The sequence below is a fragment of the Pinus tabuliformis genome, chromosome 8 (assembly GCF_031772625.1).
Source record: "Pinus tabuliformis cultivar Carrire ecotype Pingquan chromosome 8, CPIR1, whole genome shotgun sequence".
NCBI classification, from domain to species: Eukaryota; Viridiplantae; Streptophyta; class Pinopsida; order Pinales; family Pinaceae; genus Pinus; species Pinus tabuliformis.
The window spans coordinates 495,912,953-495,919,766 of record NC_142294.1 but is presented as its reverse complement, the minus strand read 5'-3'; the positions used below and the strand labels follow the sequence as shown (position 1 = coordinate 495,919,766).

Below are 6,814 nucleotides of genomic sequence, written 5' to 3'. Positions count from 1 at the left end.
TTATGAAGCCTTTCTCTTGTCTTAGCATACTAGAGTGAACAACTTCCTATACAATAATGACATTATCTATAATTTGCCTGTTGGGCACGAAACCTCCTTTATTTTCAGATATAATTATTGGGAGTACTTCCTTGATTCTGTTTGCAATTATTTTTGTTATTATCTTGTAAGAAGAATTGCAAAGAGAGATAGGGCGAAACCTATTGAAAGTTGAGGGGTTTGCTTCCTTTGGGATTAGAGCGAGATAGGAGGATTTTGTGTTGCCTCCTATTTTTTTTGAAGACATTCTTCACCATTCTTAAGAAATCATTTCTGATGATATGCCAGTGAGATCTATAGAATGCTATTGTGAAACCATCTGGCCCAGGGGCTTTGTCTGGATGCAAGCTCCATATAGCCGCCACTACCTCTTCTTCTGTGGGATCCTTGCACATTGCAACATTTTGTTCCTTTTTTTGTGTATTTCAAGAAATCTTCACTCTCAGCCATTTCTCCACTGGCTGATAGTAAGGTTTTGAAGTGCTGATAGGTTGTTTTTTTAGTTTTTCCGCATCTCTGACCTTTTGGCTTTCGACGTGAATTTTTTCTATTTGATTTCTTGCCCTTCTTATTTTCATTGTATTGTGGAAAAATGATGTGTTTTTGTCCCCTGCCTTGAGCCACAAACTTCTGGATTTCAGTCTTGCCTCTTCTTCTTCTTTCCTATTTTCCCTATATATTTCCCAGAAGATTTCCTTCTCTCTAAGGTAATCTTGCTTGCCTTCTTCTCTGTTTTCTTTTTTGTTTGCATGCTTTCCATTTTCTGTTGTAACTCTTTTTTTTTTTTTTTTAATTTCATTTGCTCTTGCCCATTCCTTTAGTTTGGTTCTTGCAGTTTTTAATTTTGTTTCCCAGATATACTGTGGTGATCCTGTTACTCTTGGCTCCCATGCTTCCTTGACTATTTCGCTAATTTTTGTGTTGTTGTCCCAAATTGAGTTGTATCTGAACGGGAGCGGTCCCTGATTTTCCATATTGCCCATGACTATTGTCACCGGTTTATGGTCAGATGCTGTGGTATGTATAATTTTTGACTTTATGGAGCTGTGCACTGCTACTATGTTTTCTTGTATCAAAATTCTATCCAGTGTCTCTTTTATGTTGCTTTTGCCACTCTTTTAATGCTCCAAGTGTATTTCCCGTTGTTAGGCGGGATGTCTATTAAATTGTGTTGTCCCATTATTTCTTCTAGAATATCCTTGGATGGGTCAGTATGGTATGTTCCTCCAATTTTTTTCTATACTTCTTACCAAATTTAAATCTCTCCCTAGAATTATTTTCCCATTATGTATTTCTTTTAGAGCTTCTTTTATGGTGGCCCACCGTTGCTCTTTTCCCTTGTAGTGATTTGAGGCATATATATTTATAACACTGTACCTCTCTTTTGCGCTGGTTTGCATTAGGTCTGTTTGGATCCAGTGTTGGTCTTTTTTTGTATTTTATTAACTCCCATGTTCCTTTTTTCCATATTGTGCAAATACCTCCAAACGCTCCTATTGCCTGTATTGCTTCCCCTTCATAATTTCTGAAATATATATATGTATATATATATATATTTTGTCTCCTGAATCATAAGGATATCTGGGTTTTCTTTTGCCAAAATGTCTCTTGTGGCATTTTCTTTGACGGATGATCCCATTCCTCTGCAATTCTAGGAGACCACTATCATTATTTACTTGTTGGGTGGTGTAAGGCTCCTTTCCCTCTTTGTTGGTTCTTTTCGTTGCTTCCTGTATTCCTTCCTAAGAAGCTTTCCATAGGTTGTTGCGTTCCTAATGCCATTTCCTTTGCTGCTGCTTCATCTCTGAGTTCTTTGTTTGTCTTTCTTCCTGTTTTTTTTGGTATTCTACGTTTGGAGGTGCTTCCTTTGACTGTTTTTTGGTTAGAATTCTGTCTACTGAGGGTGGGGGAGGGGTGTGAGAGTTTGATGCCAGAGGGGATGACGGGGGGTTGGGGGTATGTTGAGGGGATCTGGATCTGGATCGTGGTCCAGGGGATGAGGGGGCTGAAGGATCCAGAGGCTCAAAAGGATTAAGGCTGGCAAGGGGATTATTATCTTCTTTGGGTGCTGTGGGGGGTTGCGAGGAATATAGATTTGTTTGTTTGTTGACTGTTTTCTTTCTTTTGACTTGTTCCCATTTGTTTTCCGGTTTTTCACTCTTTTCATTTTCATTTTCATTTTTTTTGTATGTCTATTTGTAAAATGCCCATATTCGTGACATACCTTGCATTTGAAAGAAATTTTTTCATAATCCAATGGTCCATTGGTCCACTTTGATTTTGATAGCTTCTAATAGCTTTTTCCCCAAATCCACTTCTCACATGCATGCCTATTTTCCTCATCCTTGGTGTTAGAGTGACAAGAAAAAAGAAAATTTGATACTAACCCCCTGCGAAATTACTCCAATAAATTACCCACTATAATTTGAAAAAAAACGCAAGTTACGGACGATAGTTTTAAAAAACAAACCTCCTCTTTTTTACCCTCCATCTTTTCATCTAGGTTCCGATTGGCTTCCATGCTTTCACCTCATGTCCGGTTAGATATCAAAATCTTTCATCCTTTCTATTCGTTTCTGCAAACCGCGGGGATGATCATGTTGTTAATCATCAGAAGAATTGTATGTTTACACTTACATTGCTGTAAGTGCAATCCTCATCTTCGCCATTTCTCAAGTTTCTTTGCAACAACGGTGAACAACCCCATCTCAATTTCTCCAGCTTTTCCGACACCCTCCACACCTACAGATGACGATGACGATGCAAAACTAGTGAAAAATCTTTGCACACTATTGAGGGAAAAACCCAATTTGGATTCTCTGAAGAAGCTCGCCAACAGATTGACTGCCGATCATGTCATACAAGTACTTCTCAGAAGCCAGATGGAAGCTGGTTATTTGCTGGAATTATTCACTTGGGTCGGCCAACAAAAGGGATTCAGACATACTGTTCATTCCTACTGTACCATGATTCACATTCTCTGCCTGGCCAGGATGTTCCCTCAAGCACATTCCCTGCTTGAAGTCATAGTCTCAAGGAAGGGCTGCGATTCAGCTTCTTCTGTATTTCAGGTATTGTTACGACCTCTGGCGAATATAAAGATCAGCTGTATAAGTAAACGGCAGGTCTTCCTCTTTCCAATATGATTGTATAAAGTAAATATTAGGTTTGTATCTTGCCAATAGAAGGGATTACCTGTACACCTAAATAATATTATGCCTGGAATTATTAAAGAATTTTATCATAGACGAAAGAGTATCATACTCTGTTCACAGTTATAGATGTTTCGCAGTTTTAGGTGATACCTTGATATTATCACTTTCGGACATATTCTTTTGTCTCTTAGGAATTTTTCGATCGATTATTATTATTATTATTGTACTTACAGGCCATGCTCCCCCTTCTATATTTGGAACATTTGTGATTTATGGTGCGGTTTCTGTGATTTGTGTCATTACAGGTACTTATGGACACATGGATTCCTCATAAAAATTCACCCCCTGCAGTTTACAATATGTTAATGAACATTTACATACAGGCTGAGATGGTCCCAGATGCCATTCAATGTTTTAGGCTCATGAGAAAGCACAATTGTTTAATTTCCTTGCAGTCCTGCAATGCCCTTATTAAGAGTTTGCTTAAATCAAATTTCACGAGTGGTGCTTGGGAATTCTATACAGAAATGCTAGATAATGATGTCCCTCCTACTGTCTACACTTTTAATATGATTATCCATTCTCTTTGTAAGGAGGGCAAGGTAAACGAAGCATGTAGATTGTTTGATGAAATTGGAAAGAGGGGCCTTTTACCTAGTGTTGTAACTTTCAATACTCTTATCAATGGGCATTGTAAGAAGGGTAATGTGGGTGATGCTTTTGATCTTTTGTGTGTGATGCGAGAACATAAAATTAGGCCTGACATTATGACCTACAGTGCCTTGATCAATGGGCTTTGCAAGGAAGGCAGATTGGAGGAAGCAAGCAAGCTGTTTGAGGAAATGAAGGGATTGGGTTTGGTTCCAGATGGTGTCATTTTTACAACCTTGATCGATGGGCACTGCAAGAGAGGCAGCATTGAGGACGCCTTGAAGCTGTACGATGAAATGCTGAAACGAAAAATAAAGCTGGATGTAGCTGCATACAATGCCCTCATCTATGGACTTTGTCGGTTTGGTGAGCTAAAGGAAGCCAAAAGATTCCTTATGAAATGAGGAGAGGAGGCTTGGAGCCTGACCAGGTCACTTATACCATCTTAATTGATGGTTTCTGTAAGGAAGGGAATTTGCAAAAGGCATTTGAGTTGCAAAGTGAGATGGTTATGAAAGGTATCAAGCTCGATAAGATCACTTACACTGCTCTGATAACAGGTCTTACCAGGCAAGGGAGAGTGGGGGATGCAGATAGTACATTGCACGAGATGTTGAAAGCGGGTTTGGTGCCTGATGATGCGACCTACACAATGGTTATTCATGGGCATTGTGGAAACGGTGATTTAGAAATGGCTTTTAGGTTGTTCAATGAGATACATCATTGGGGTTCGGCACCTAGCGTGATCACTTACAATGCACTTATCAATGGACTTTGCAAGAAAGGGCAGATGCATAAGGCAAACATGCTCCTTAAGACAATGATTGAAAGGGGGATAGTGCCTGATGATATTACTTATAACACCCTAATTCATGGACATGGTAAGAATGAGAACTCGGAACTGTTTCAGAAGCTACGTGATGAGACTGGTCTGGTTTCAGTACATTGCTGCTTATACATCACTCATGAATGACTTGGCAAGGAAACCTGGATCTAAAAGGAAATAAGTATTTTTGTGGAGGGCTAGAGAGGAGCATGTCTTTGGATAGGCAAACTGGATCATGCTACAGTCAACTGAAGCAGTTAGCAGATCTAGAAAGGATTATGGTCTGTGTTCTTGATATACATAATACAAGAGAGACCGAATTCAGTATGAGGTTCTGATCAAGACAATATACTGATTAAAGTTCTGTAGAATATACTGCACGGTGCTTGCTGATCATTACTCTTTTCAAGCCAGCAAGAGTAAGGTAACGCATCATGCACTCTATTTATTACTGATCACTCTTATTTATGACCCTTTGTAGTATGTGCCTTTATCACAATGCCAAAGTTTAAGAAATTATGTTACATGAGTTGGTATTATGCGAGCTCCAAAATATCACATCTTTGCTGTATAAGGTTTTTAATTGCTGAAAATATTTCTGAATAAAGATTTCCCGAAATCTCTGCTAAGTCATGAGATAAATAATACTAATCATGATGCTGAAACTATGTTGGGAAACTGGCACGAAGAGTCAGCCAAACCAGATGAGTCAACTGTAATCTGTCTGCCATAATAACAGATACAATATTGGATGATCCAATCAAATGGTAGTATGTGCCTTTATCGCAATGCCAAAGTTTAAGAAAGTCTGTTATATGAGTTGGTATTATGTGAGCTCCAAAATATCACATCTTTGCTGTATAAGGTTGTTAATTGCAGAAAATTTCCAAATAAAGATTACCGAAATCTCTGCTAAGTAATGAGAGAAATAATACTAATCATGATGCTGAAACTATGTTGGGAAACTGGCAGGAAGAGTCAGCCAAACCAGATGAGTCAACTGTAATCTGTCAGCCACAGTAACAGATAAAATATTGGATGATCCAATCAAATGGCACATATAAAATTGAGATAAGTTGCCCACAACAGTTTATCAAGTTTGAGAAAGCAAGCTTTATCTTTATAGCTATTAGCAAATAACATAGTCCTGACCGGCAACAACTATTACAAACATGGGGAGCTGACTTCAACATCAGTCCCAGAGTCATCAAGCCAACCGCAACAAAGATACAAAGTTGGATGAATTAAACAAACCACAGATATAGCATTCTGCAAGGCAACTAGTTTGAGACAAAGCATATTCATATGATAGGAGTTGGCCAACCATAGTAACAATGCGACTGGCTTATGGGAGTACAAGATGCATCAAGATATTGGAGAAGACATTAGTACAATAGGGTTGGATGAGCAAGCAGTATCCATAGCAGCATTCATAGTTGCAGAGGCAACAGGTTCTGTAGAGTAGCAAGGAAGAAAGTCACATATTACTTATTAGGGTACAGTGAAGCACACTAGAGAAATTCACGAGATGAATAGATCCTCTAGGAAACAACCATGGTAGGTAGTAGTAGTAAAATGGTTTGGGCAGGGTGAAAGTGGGGTTCATCCATAGAAAATTGAGTGAGAAAATAGCTGCCTTTTGGCTAAAGTTTAAACTGAGATAACATATTTATTGACTACACTTCTAAATTTGTTGATCAAACAATGAAAGTTGTAGACCATGAATTGGAGTTCACCTTTTTAACTATAATGAAATAGTCTTGAGGAGAATAGTTGCTATTTCATCAACTAAATGAATCAATATGTTAACAAACTATGCTTAACCATGCTCAAGAAAATATTTTAATTACGGACAGGAAAAATTCTAATCAACACATCCTTGTACTATAATTCGGTCAATGTTTTTAAGGGTTCACTTTCATTCTATGGACCTGTTACTGCTCAAACTAGCAGGGGTCCTAGGAGGGGATCCTATGGAGCAACTACTAGGTCAAGGGCAACAATGGAGCGATAACCCATTGTCACCTCAGCTAAGGCTCCCTGCTCTTTACAAACTTTCACCGATGGGAGGAGACCTGGTATGAGAGGAATCACGATAATGGATATGTCAATGAAATGATGAAAGGTGATTCCCAAGGCCTAT

The 6,814-nt window shown here is 38.6% G+C and overlaps 1 pseudogene across 1 annotated transcript; it reads left to right on the top strand.

Moving 5' to 3' along the window:
- The first annotated feature begins 2,553 nt into the window (after positions 1 to 2,553).
- Positions 2,554 to 5,124, top strand: LOC149236254 (uncharacterized; annotated as a pseudogene). The gene is made up of 2 exons (XR_016246209.1): positions 2,554 to 3,110; positions 3,500 to 5,124. The product of XR_016246209.1 is annotated as an uncharacterized LOC149236254 (transcript).
- Positions 5,125 to 6,814: the final 1,690 nt, after the last annotated feature.